The sequence below is a fragment of the Equus quagga genome, chromosome 2 (genome assembly GCF_021613505.1).
Source record: "Equus quagga isolate Etosha38 chromosome 2, UCLA_HA_Equagga_1.0, whole genome shotgun sequence".
Classification (NCBI taxonomy): domain Eukaryota; kingdom Metazoa; phylum Chordata; class Mammalia; order Perissodactyla; family Equidae; genus Equus; species Equus quagga.
In genome coordinates, this window is record NC_060268.1 from 3,290,349 (window position 1) to 3,304,512 (window position 14,164).

At 38.0% G+C, this 14,164-nt stretch overlaps 1 pseudogene; it reads left to right on the forward strand.

Moving 5' to 3' along the window:
* Nucleotides 1-14,164, forward strand: part of LOC124236323 (Y-box-binding protein 1-like) — a 172,170-nt pseudogene that overhangs the window by 106,197 nt on the left and 51,809 nt on the right.

Consider the following 14,164-nt stretch of genomic DNA (forward strand, 5'->3'; position numbering starts at 1 on the left):
AGTTGTCCATCCCAGTCGAGCCTTCGGGTAATTCCAGGTCAGCTGACAACTGATGGCAATCACAACGGACCCCAAGCGAGACCTGCCCCACTGAGCTCAGTCAACACGCAGAACCATGAGACATAAAAAATAAGTCGTTGTTCTGAGTCATCTAGTTTTGTGGTGTTTTGGTAAATAGTAATAGATAACCAGAAAAGAAGAATAGTAAAACAACAATAAAAACAAAATGTCTTGAGGATTTGCAAATTCCAGGCATGATAAGGACTTTACAAACATTAACTTATTTCGTTCCCCAGTGACCCTAGAACATAGACATCATAATTTTGTCTTTAGTAAATATGGAACTCAGGCTCAGAAAGTTTTTGCAACTTGCTGAAGTTTATACAGACAGTAAGAAGTAAGAATGGGCTTTAACTCAGGTCACTCTGAGTCTCACTCTGCCTTAATCATGTCTCTATTAAAGTGTCTACAGCAACACCCCTTAACAGCATTTATATTTTGCAAAGTTTATTGGTGGAATATGAATTGTCATTATAGTTTTAGGTTTTATATCTTTACTTTTAAACTGACACATTTTCCAGTCTAAGAGGATATGAAATGAATCAGTGAGTGAACAATAATATTGATAAAGTAACAATAGCATTTATATAAATCACTTTTCTAAATTTGTTTTATGTATTTCACTTAATTCTCCCAACATTCCTATGATAGGAACTATTATCGGCCACATTTTACAGGTGAGCATTGGAGGCATAGAAAGATTCAATATCTTACCCAAATAGCAAGCGGCAGAGTCAGGCTCTGAACAAAGGCAGCCTGGCTCTGGGGCTGTCCGTATGCTTGAGCAGTGTATATTGTGCCATGTAAATATATTGCAATGCTAATATTTAAAACAAAAATTCTGGCTCTCTCAAAATTGATTGAAACCATCACAAAGTACATATTAATTTTTGAGAATTCAAGCAGTCACTCTAGCCAAGATATGAAAACAACCTAAATGTCCATCAATGGATGAAAGGATAAAGAAAATATGACATATGTACACGTAGAATACTACTCAGCCTTCAAAAAGAGGGAGCTCCTGCCATATTCAACAATATAGACGAACTTGAAGGAATTTACGCTAAGCGAAATAGGCAGTCACAGAAGGACAAATATTGCATGATTCCAGTTATACAAGATACAGAATAGTCAAACTCAGAGAAACAAAGAGCAGAATGCTGGTTGCCAGGCACTAAGGGAAAGGGAAGTTGGGAGCTGCTGTTCACGGGTATAAAGTTTCAGTTCTGCAAGATGAATAAGTTCTAGTGGTTGGCTGTGCAACATTGTGTCTGTAGTTTACAATAGTGCATTGCCACTTAAAAATTTGTTAAGAGGATAGATTTCATGTTAAGTGTTTGTACTATAATAAAAAAGAAAGAATTCATGTGATACTGGAGACTAGCTACCTTGTAATGAAAAATTAAGAACATGCTTAATACCACATACTTGAGATGATGGATACAAAAGATGACATGGCTACAAGGCACATCGATGTCAGTTTAACTTTTAATCATCATCTCCAAAAGTCTAGAGAGAGGAAGCTATTTTCGTTTTGTGGTTGCTGTTATTATTGTTGTCGTTTGAGTCTAAAGAGTAAATGAGATCCTAGTAAATTTGCAGGATACATAACGTGTATTTAAGGAACTACAAAAATCAAGTGTGATCATCCTGACCTAATTCCCTACCAGTACATGAGCCAACATTTTTTAGTGCTTCATTGATTGTCTGCTGTGCAGGCAGCACAGGCTCAATGTTTACTGAATGCAGATTTATGATTGGAGATGAGTGGTGAACGAAGAGATAGAGTGTTCCTTAATAGCATTAGTGTTTGCATTTGATGAGCCCTTGGTGTCAACGAGGAGGACAGTGATATTTCTCCATGAGTGTTATTGGTGAGGCTTGGCATTTTTGAAGCCTGGCAAATGGAAAAGCAGGTACAATGTCAGGCTGAAGGAAAACATCGAATCCCGTTTAGAAGATTTCATCTACAAAGACAGCTGATTATTTGCCTAAATGCTTCTGTTCCTGGCCAGCCATCTTACTTTCTATTTCAAACCCAGGTTGGCCAACTGTGCACTTATTGTGCATAAAAGCAGCAGTTTATTTGAATTGTAAACTACCTCTTTAAAAAAGAAAATTTCAAATTGCGTTATAATACTTCGCTTCAAAGGCTTCCATAACAAAGTACCACAGACCACGTAGCTTATACAACAGAAATTCTCCTTGGCTTATAGATGGCTGTCTCCCCCCATGTGTGTCGATATCTTAATCTCCTCTTATAAGGACACCAGCCATATTGGATGAGGGCCACTGCAATGAATTTGTCTAACCTGAATCACCTCTTTAAAGATCCTGTCTCCTAATACAATCACATTCAGAGGTACTGGAGGCTATGACTTCAGTGTATGAATTGGTGGGGGACAAAATTCAGCTCATAGCAGTTGCCTTCCCTCCACTGTTGTTTAATCCTATCCACCATAGGTGTTTTGTGTTTCTTATAAATTAAAAATCCGCGACTCAAAAAGCTTGTCCTGTGTCAAATCCTGTTCCCCTTAAGTCAGTGAATGCACAGATGTCAAAAATGACCAGGGAGGAAAAATTAAGTGAAGGCGTCAAGTACCTTTTCAAAGGTTTCCAAAAGATAAGAAATTCCCAAATATATGTAAATTGATTTACCCCACCACCCAGCTCCAACCATCATGATTAATAACTTCTGTGAAAATTTTCTACAAGGAGCACTTGTAGTGATACCTGACATCATTATATTAACATAATTATATTAAGGAAAGTATAATTTATCAAATTAGGTAGCTGTTTTTCATAAATTTCCTGTTCTTGAACATTGCGAAAGAGAAATGTTCAATTATTGAATGGAGTTCTAGAGTTTCACAATGTCCAAAGTATGTTGATGGAAGTGACAGAGAATGTCATGGGAAATATAAAAATGGTATTTGGGAAAAATGGAGATTATAAAGGCAACCAAAATAGGATTTACCAGCTTCACAAGTTTGCTGTGGATGGTGAGGGCTGATGGCGATTGCGCTCGGCAATATTTTTTCCCCTCTATTCAGAGAATCTGTGCAACCTCCTGAAGCCAACCCGGTTATAAGTATGTATAAGCACCAGGCCACCAGGTCAGCCCCTTGAACGTCATTTTTTATGTAAATGAGAAATTCTGAAATGAGGCCTCTGAAAAGGAAGGGAGTACACAAATTTGATCACTAATTTATTGGGCTCTTAAGTTATTATAGTGAGATAAGTGGCACAAATCTTTGAGATTGACTGATTTCTTAAGGGAAGAAATGATGTAAGCAAGGTGAGTTCTGAGGAGAGAAGGAATTGTTGCAGGAGTCCTAAGACATTCTGCCATAGTAATTGCATAGCTAGTGGTGGGGATGCTTCTGGTTCTCAGAAAACACAGCTTGTTCATTCTCTTTAGAAGTATGGGTGAATATACTTTGGGTTGACACTCATTGAAAAAGCAAGGCAAAAAGTCACTAAATATTCTCAGTACATGGTTATTGTCAAGAAACTTGTGACAATGGTAAATGAAACTCAAAAGTGAAAGATCAACAATTAAGAGTAGTTGTTCTTGAATTACTTTCAAATATGTTAAAGATGTGAAGTCCAATATGGTAGCTACTAGCCATGGCGGTTATTTAAATGTAAAATAACTAAACTTAAAATAAAAATTCCATTTCCTCGGTCATACTAGCTCTGTGTCAAGTGCTCAGTAGCACATGGTGCTGGCGGCCGCCATGTTGGAAGGAGCAAAGATAAAACATTTCCGTCATCACAATATTGGACAGTGCCGCTTGAGTGTCTCTTTAGTGGGGTGACAAATTAATCGTGGGTGAAACAATTTGAGATTTAGGAAATGAGCGGTCAAAATGCAAAAATAACCGTTGTAATTTTATTTTATTATGTCTTACAGAACAATGTTGTGTTAAATAAGTTGATTTAAGAATAAAATTTAAATATATATACCCGGATATAGTTAATTTTATTTAAATAATGCATATTTGTGGAAAGCTAATCTTATATGTCGATTGTTGAATGAACATCTTTTTTAAAATTGTATGTTTGCCGTCTGAATATTTGGAAAATTCTGAATATCCATATGTTGAGAATATTCATTTAGTAAATGGGTATTTTGAGATTATATAAGCAGAGTTCAGACGCAAAACTACCTGTCCTTCAGAGCATGAAGCGCACGTTTGCAGCTTCCCTTCCACTGAAGACCACTAGCTAAACGCCTTATCAAGAACAGTAAAAATAAACAACTTGCCTGGGAGTTTTGGCAACAAACTATTGCTAGAAAGGATTTGATTTATAAAGTAACGATAATCCTACCTTCTAACCAAATGTTACCGCTGTTCCCCCTTATGTATGGGGATACGTTCTAGGACCCCAGTGGATGTCTGAAACCGCAGATAGCACCGAACCCAATATTCACCAGGTTTTCTCCTGTACATACATACCTATGATAAAGTTTGATTTACAAATGAGGCACAGTAAGAGGTTAACAACAATAACTAATAATAGAACAATTTTAACAAGATACTGTTATAAAAGTTACTGTAAGTCTTAGCAACCTCAGCATATGAGTTTTTTCTTTCCTTAAGTCAAGAACTTCCCCTTTTTCACTTAAAGGAAGCACTTTACGCTTCTCTCTGGCATATCTGAATGGCCAGCATCACCACTCTTGCACTTTGGGGACATCATGAAGCGAAATAAGGTTGACTTGAACACAAGCACTGCGATACCGCCACAGTCGATCTGATAACCGAGAGGGCTACCAAGGATAATGTATACATGGATCCTCTGGACAAAGGGTTGAGTCGCTGAGTCCCGTACTGGGTGGGATGGAGCAGGATGACGTGTGATTTCATAACACTACTCAGAATGGCATGCGATTTAAAACTTATGAATTGTTCATTTCTGTAATTTTCCATATAACATTTTCAGATCACAGTTGACCGCAGGTAACCGAAACCATAGGAAGCGAAACCGAGGATGAGAGGGGACTAGTGTATTAGCTTTATTTATGATTTCCCTGGGAGGTAAAGATCTGAGTATTTTTAATCCTTTTCTTCACCTTCCTATTCAAACACATTGTACAGATTCCTAATCTGATTTGGGGCACAATTCTGCTTGGATACATTTGTTTAATAGCAAACATTCTATCACTGCAACTCTTAACGGAAGCGATAGGATGCATGGAGAATTTAAGAAGGGAACATTGAACTCTCTTTTGTAACATTCAAGTACTTTTCTTGAAATATTGGAACAATTATTTTGGTCTAGTCATGAAACCACAAGCTTCTGGTGTCCTGCCTCTTGTTGCTGCTATCATTTTGCTGCCAAATTTAAGTTTTTTGAAATTTCAAGAAACACTGACTATCAGAAACTGAAGACAACAGCATGGGGACAAAGCAGTTTCGAACATCAAGTTGGAATAATTAGGAAATTGTGAATGAAAGACATATTTACTGGTTGTAAAAAAAAAGAGGGAACGAGTTGTTTAATATTATTGTCACTCTGTGTGTGTGTGTGTGTCTGATTTTTCAAAACATCTTAGTGTGCTTCTCTATCACTCTTAGATGGGGTCCAAGGGGTTTGTGTTTTCTTTTCATATTGGTGTTCTGCAGTGGTTTTAGTAAGTAGATTACCTGACCTTTTAGACTCAAAAATGAAAATCAATTATCTTCTAATGAATTCTTATACTCCACATATTTCTGCAGTTACAAAATTAATTGGGTGTAAACAAACAAATTATTTTTCTTACTTTAGATTTTAGAGATACGATCTAAAAAGTATTGCAAGATTCTCTCAGAATTCATATTATGGAAATTTTATAAAACCTATAACGGCAGAGGACATTGAGCCGAAATTTCACCTAGCCTGAGGATGACCTTTATGAAGTCGAATTATACAAAACTATATTTCTGAAAATACACAGCCTTGGGTGACAGACGGAACTTTCTTTTCTACTAGATATAATAAGAAAACTTATTTTCACTATTTATGATGTAAAAATCCAATGTGTACAACTGTGTAATATTGTGTACACTGTTGCCATGCTGAAGAAGAGTTTTTACTTCAAAGAAGTTAGTGTTCCCCCAAATATAGAAACTAATTAGCAGAAGCTAATGATTTTCCAAGAGCCTTTCAATCATACAGCTGTAATATTTCTAACTTGCTCACTGGTATATATTTATTTCTCCTTATAATGTATTTCTGTGATTTTTCTTAAATAAAGGTAAAATGCACTAAATGGAGGTGAACCATCAAAAAATGCTTTGATTATGCTAACATCATTATTTGAACTCTAATTAGAAAAACTGATTCTAGCGAAATATTTATTTAAACCCACATTTTACCACACTGCATGCTAACACTCAAAATGTAATTTTATTACTATATTATTTGTAAAATTCCTTTTATTACATCTGTTTCGTGTAACTTTTAATCACAGAATTAGAATCTCAAGGTTTGAATAAATCTAGACGATCACTACCCATCCCCTGGGTGATTCATACCTGTTGCCCAACCTGGGGTAACAGACTTACTCTCCTAAGGTAGATATGTTCACCCCTGGGGAGGAATGGAAGTTCCTCTCAAAACTGAGCTAAAATCAGTTATCTAAATTCATAGCCGTTAGTTTTAGGCCCTTCTCCATATAAATTCGGTATTAGAAATTTCCTAAAGTGGATTTCATATTACTTTGTAATCTTTTTGTTCTAATGAATATTTATTGAACATCTGAGCCAGATCTTATGGATTTAAAAATACAGTACACGCAGAACTTGATCTCTAGAAATTAGAAATTATAAGCGATTAACCACTCTAAGCTCCCACATATTTTTCTTCTCAGTTTCTTGTTAAGCATCTTGATCAACTCTTTTGAGGTCTAGATATCCTCCCCGCAGTTACTGTATTAATGTCTGGGTAGTGTTCCCTCCCTTCTTCCATGCTCTTTCCTTTTATCTTCTTTCCTTCCTTCCTTCCACCCATTGATTGCTGTTCATTGGGATGAATCAGTTGAGTTATTTACCACTTCATTTTTTTCATCACTTGTGCAATAATACTAATTTTCCAATTGTTTTCAATCAAGATGTGGTAGTTCTCTTGTTTTTTAAAAAATTTTCTTGACTTTTTCCAATTAAAAATATCATGTATGTTAAAAATACAGAAACGTGTCATCTTGAGATGATATACTCTCATTTGTATCAACATAATGACATTTATGTCCCTCAAATTAAGGTATACAAATGAATTAAACTTTGTTCCTACATATCTGCGATCATGTATAATAAACAAATAAATCTGATGTCTATAGTAACCTTATAATTTAAGCCCCATTTTCAGTTGATTATTTATGGTAGTCAAGAAAACACATTTATGAGACCTTAAGGTAAAAAAAAAAGCAAACAGTGAACATTATGTATCTTCACGTAATTAACTAACGCAATGCAATTCTTTTTTATTGCTTAATACACTTGGCATTTTCTTAGTAAGTTTGCACAGCCATGCTTCTGACTATAATTACCAGTAAAGCTTGAAACTTCAGCTTTAACCTGATTGAAGAGAGAGTTTAGGAAAAAATATATGGAAATAGAAAAGTGTCCATGCCCTTCAGCCGTGGTACCAAACTGAAGAAAAGTCGAAGTGTGCTAACAGTGGAATATGCTAATCCTTCCAACACCTTTCAGATAGGATTTTTCATTGTGGCTGATCAGCACAATGGCGCCAGAAGGCCATCCTGATGAGGCTGCTATTTGACTGTCTGCTCCAAACTGCAAATTGCATCCTACATAAAATCCTTTCTCCTTTCTTAGAGTCAGATCAATTTGGTTTGATAATGCCATTTTGCCTCACTCTGCACGCTTCTGCAAATTCCTCTGCAGAGACTATGAGGGATTGGAATATCTCGATAACTAACTGACCTCCTCTTGAAAAAATAAAAATAGAATTTGCAGTTTAAGACGTCTTAAATCTTAGGAAAATAAGTCTACATTAAAATAAATTAATAATTTACAGTATATGAAAATACTTCAGAGAATAGTAAAGCCAGTTTGCTGTACTTTTCTTAGAGGATGAGGGGAAATGAGGACTTGACATCCTACAGGAAAATCAAGAATGCACCCGCTCTCCGTTGAGGGCTTCTCTGTTTTATAACCTTCTCCTTTGGGAAGGGGGACAAAAGTAAAGAAACAATAAATAGCAAGTTGCCGTTTTAGGAAATTGTTGATTAGGCCGGCATAAAGGGACTTTGACCACTTCCCCGGTAAATAGTTGTACGTTGCCCTCTATTAGAAGTGAGAAAGGAGAGTTACTATACTTGCAAGGAGGTGAGCTTGCTTCTGGAGCATCCCTGCTCTGCCCAACGACAGACTGTCCCTGGCCTGGAGCCCCAGGAGCCTCCGGCCACACCAGACGCCAGAGACGCAGAGTGTTTCATTGCAAGACGAGGCCTGATACACTTTCTCCCCAACCCCACTCTTCTCTTCTCACTTCTATGACTGTAGATGCGTTTATTAACGTGTTACCTATAACTGGCATCCTAACACAGTGACCTCATCAATAAGAACAAAAAGAGCATAATCTTCAAGAAATAAAGTCCCACAAGAATATATTTGCATGTTAGAAATACGTGAAGTTCAACAGTATTGTCAAACCATAACACTAACTACAGTTTTTTTGTTATCATTTTTGGAATTACATAAACGTATTTTTGATCCCAATATTATTTTTAGGGCATATTGTCCTCTGATCAGCAGTGAAGTCACTAATTTTGAGTCATATTTATATTAATAGGTACTTTTTCCAAAACTCCTTGGATAATCATGCTATTTCTCTGGTTTTTGACAAATAATGGGATCGCTGTAACAGGGCTTTTAGAACACAAGTCTTCTAATGTGCTGCTCTCAAAGGAAGCGTATCTCACGGCCCATCGGCACTGCTCACGCTCCCCTGCTAGGCTCGAAATTGACTGAGATTTGGCATTCTGCTAAGTGTGACGACACATAATTATTAGGGCTTAAGAATCAAGGTAGCTTTTTGAAACGTCTGTTTGTGTGTTTCATTAATAATCATCGTGGAGCTCAGGATTCCTGTAGAGAAAGCATCGCTCTAATGTTAAAGACACATGTTAATGGCTGTTGTCACTCACCTTTCCTTTAAGAATGCTTTTGTGATTTTGTAATTGTTAAATAGGTGCCTTTCCACTGACTATTTTCAACTTACTGTGCTGTTGTTTCCTGAGGTTTGCCGTGGGCAACTCTGTGTAAGAGCTTGATTTTAGTGTCTCTTTCAACATTCCTCTTTCTGCCCGGTGCAGCTTCTCCGTCTGTCTTCGGGCCCCTCAAGGCAGCCTTCTGATTGGTCTCCCTCACTTGCAGCCAACCCACTGTGAGGAAGTTTTTATTTTCCTAGAATAAAATAGACCTGTTGTATCCCCTTCTCTTGGTGACGTGCTGTTGCTTATGTGATGCCGGGTGATGATAAGAGTTGGATAAGGGAACATATTGTTTACTTCCTGGGTCATAAGATTATATTTAACAATGGCTTTCTGAGGGCAGGACCTTGATTTGTGACTAACGACCCATGGCTGGTCAGTGTGGGAGATATTCGTGTCCCGCTTACGTTATAATATGTAAGCAGCCTCCTACTCTGCCCATTTCAGTATTTGCGGATTTTCCCCTAAATGCTAAAAGCACTTGTAAGCTCTTCTCCACTAATTTTGGAAATTTAGTAAATAAATCTATGTCTTAGTGGTTCCATTAGGATTTTGAAATAATATTCTTGCTTTTAAAAATGAAACTTTCGTTCCAAGTATTACAGCAAAAATTTTCTGAGTTTCACCTGAAATGAACTGAGAGGAAGTGTGACCTAAAACTCAACTGATTCTTGGCCACATGAGAACTAGTCCGCGTGACGATATGAAGCACGTGAAGTAAAATGATTAAAAGATACTTAAATGTTTTTTAAGTTAATAAAAAAGGGGACATATTTCACCATAGAATAGAGAGACCTGAGTTCTAGTCCCAACCTCATACGCTAATCTGACCTTCAGTCATCTCTTACTGGACACGCACCTCCTTTTCTCATTTTAAAACGAAGTTGACTCTACCAACTGGTCTCTAAGATTCTTCTTACAATGAAATGCTGTGTCTTTTATAGGCTTTTGTAAAGAAGCAGAAAACTAGATTGACAGCTTTAGAAGGCAAAATAGCCAGCTCTTACTGCCCACCATTTGGTTAGAATTAAAAAGTTGGCCTGCATTAATGTTGGAAGATGTTGAGGGAGTGAAGTGTGAAGAAGTCCAGATTACCAGCTTGTGGCCAATTTCCTTTCCCACTAAACAAGTTAACAAGGAAAAGGTGGAAAATTCACTTTTTTTCTTTTCTTTTCTACTTACAAGTACTAGCTAAAGTTATATTTGGGTTCAAAGAATACAGAGAATATTTAGGGAAAACTCAAACATTTAGTTAGTTAGAAAGAAGAGAAAGAGTCTTACTGTGGCCAGCTCTAATGCCAGCTGTGCGGTTCTACAGCAAAGCCAGGAACAGGGACAGATTTGGGAAACAATCATAATCACAGAAGGGGAGTGAGGAAATCTAGCCAAGAGCTGATTACTGAAAGGACAATTGGGGCCCTGAGGAATGATTTACGAAGACACGGTAGGACATGGGGCCAGGACTGACTCTGGAGTGAGGTCTCAGAGGAGCACTGATGCCAGTCCTGCACCTGCCTCCCCATAGCCATCCTGCGTACGACCAAAGCCCAAGGGAGACGGTTCATGAGCAAGTCCAGAAGCCATCACCCTACACTGCAACTGCAGGCCACTCCTGGCTTGCAGGATATCGGGTGATGAAACAAAGAGGAAAGGAGCATCTTCCTTCACACCTCAGAAAAAGACTTCCTGACAAGAGTTCACAGGGCCCACTGGGAAAAATGGCGGAGTTGGTATCACATCACATGAACTGTTGGGCTTCCCACTAAAGCTGATTCTGGTGTCAACAGTTGAAGCAACAGCACTGTCAAGATGAATAAATACAGCAAAATGTTATACCCATGTCTATCAGAGTTTGGGGCCTGTCTAGGAACGTGTTGAGAGCAAGAACTATTTCCCTACAGGACTGACACACTGAGATGCTCACTCTGAGAAAAGCCATTTGGAGACTCAGTTTATTACTTTTATCACACTGCTTTCTTCAGTCTCCAACACCACCCCTGGAAACTGCTTACCTCCTGTCAAGCAAATATGACATCAAAGGAGCTGTGATCCATCTGTCGCTCTACTGATGGCCAGTAGGGACCTTCTCCTCCTACCAACCATTTGGCCAATGGCACAGGATTCTTCTGTGGGCATAGATGAGATTAGCTTCCATTAGCTCCTGGGATGGAAAACCAGAACTGACTCTAGACGCCTATAGGGTGCTTTGTAAGAATCAGGTGTCAAGAGATGGTGCAGAGGGCAGGAAAATACTAAATTCTTATTATTTGGGGCAGGTGAGAGCTCAGAATTTCTATCTTTAAGAGTGCAAGTATGAAAATGACATTGATTGTTTGCCCACGTTGGGGAAAACCAAAAGCAGGAGGTATGCACTAAAGATTTTGGTGAATCTCGAGCAGGTTTAAGATGCTTCCTCTTTAATGCTTGTTTGGCAAAATGTAGAATTCTAGGTTCTAAATTATTTTCCCTCAGAGTTTTAAATTTATTGCTCCATTGTTTCCTTATATCCAGTGCTGTGGCTGAAATTATGAGAACTAAGAAAATGAGGAACTCTAACCCTAAGGATGACAAGGACTGAAAGCGGAATGGCAGGTGAGGCAGGTCACAGAGGGCTGCAAGGTTTCCAGGCATTGGACAGACCAACCAGTTGGCCAGGCTGACCATAAACCACAGGCCAGACAGAAGGGCCCATGAGACCAAAAGAAAAATAAACAAAAAATGGAGCTCAACAGTTGGGAAACTTGGGAAGGAAGATGAGTGACTAACCATCTGACAAACTCTGAGTCTTCTCTGACTTCCTTCTGTAGCTCGATGTGCGCCCTCCGAGGGCTCCGTGTACACTTCCCCCACTCATCCCTTTACTGCCCACGTGGAGACTCCTTTAGGCGCCCTGATTCCTGCTCCATCCTCCTTCTCTAGTGCTGACAGCCACCTGCCACGGGGAAGGCTGACATCACACTGAGTTGAGGGGAACTGAAAGTCTGAATCCCTAGAACATAGAAACCTTGGCTCGCTGATTTACTCAGTATCGATTTTATGCCTGTCCCTCCCACCTACCTGTTTGGCAAGGGAACTGAGAGAACAGCACCATTAAAGAGTTAGATAGACATAGCTCTCCCCAAGTCAACGGGAGCCTACATGGGACCGTTACACACACAAACACTGTATACAACAGTCAGAGCAGCAGCTCATTACAGCCCCAGAAGTTAGTAACCACGTGATAATGCCACAGAGAGCTGGGATGGCGGAGCTGAGACCACGTGGCCTGGGGAATTATGGCCTCTGGTCCTTTGGTTTTCCCAGGGTAACCAAGCAGATAAGTTGTTAGGAGAAATGAGAGGCATTTAATTTTCTTGAGAGAAAGATGTCTTTTGCCATTTTCTAGAGGTACTTTACATCTTTATTTTATGATGGCTAAAGGTGAATTCCAGAGTAATAGTAAAAATGTCACTTTAAATTTTAATCCTGTAATCATTTGTTTGTTGATTACCATAATAAAAGTCAACTTAAACATAGAATGTATTTTAAAAGTATGGAGAATAATACATGGAGACAAAACCAATCAATATTCCATAAACAGAAGTAGAGAGTATATCAGTAAATGAAATATAAAGTGACTTCAAAAATAACACCCTATATACAGATTCCAGACATAATCCCAAGACGGTTAGCAAAAATATAACCAGCAAAAGACACTTGCATGTCATGACATCTCCTGCCATATGAGTAGCACATTGCATAGATAGCCAAGAATCCATTTAAAAGTTACAAAAGTTACATTCACCCATTCATTCAACAAACATAAGTTGCATACTTTGTGGAAAGCCCTCTGCTGGATAGTGGGATATGCAAAAATAAGTGAGATCTGACTACAACTCTGCAACTGTGTAATCTTGTGTCACTGAATATGTTATACACACCTTCCCATGTTTATACATGTATCACTATGGTTTTAATAGTTTTGTGTACATGTATGTGTGTATTTTTTTTTAAAGCACTCACCATCATTGTAGTGCATAAAGCTTGTTTCCAACTTCGTTTTTTGTTTATAATAAGCATTCTTATAATGACATCTTTGTTCACTTTTGTAGTTAATCCCTTAGGTTAATTTCCAGAAGAGCTGATGTATGAAGCCATTTTAAAGCTTTTGGCGTTTATTGTCAAACTGTTACAGAAAGCTTACACTACTTTATCCTCCAATCAGCAATATGTAAGATTTTCCATTTTCTTCTATCTTTGCAACTTTGGGTGTTATCACTTACACCATTCTTGATGATATGATTATTGAAGAGTGGTGACTCATTAACATTTTTATTTTTATTTCTTTCTTTATTAGCAAGCTTCATACATTGTTAGCCATTGAAATTTCTTTTATGCACTGCTCATGCATGTCCTTCTAACAGTTTCTTCTGGGGGTCTTTTGAATCTGTAAAAACTTTTAATTAACTAACAAAAAGTATTCCTTAAAAAGAACGTTTTATTTTAATTTTCCTGCTCTTCTACAAATCCTCGCACTAAAGCCTTAGGTAATATATGTCAGTTTTCCTTTTCATTTCTCTGTGTCTTTATTCTAACAACTAGGTTGACAGTTTAGCTCATGGGGAGCATTTTGTCAGTGAATTGCTTTGCCAGTTACTTGGTAAAGTTAAGCTTTGGGCAAAAAAATAAAACCCTGACAGAATTGAGAAAAATCAGTTTTACATTACAATGAAGAAGAATATATTTTAAGACACTCAACTTCCTGATGGAGGAAACATTTGAGCATATAGTAGTCACCATTCCATGTAGTAAAACAGACAACAGCGTACAGCTAGAATAGAGACTGGGCGGTGCTGCCTCCGATGAGACCTGCGAGCCTCCGTGAAGGGATTCACGGCAAGG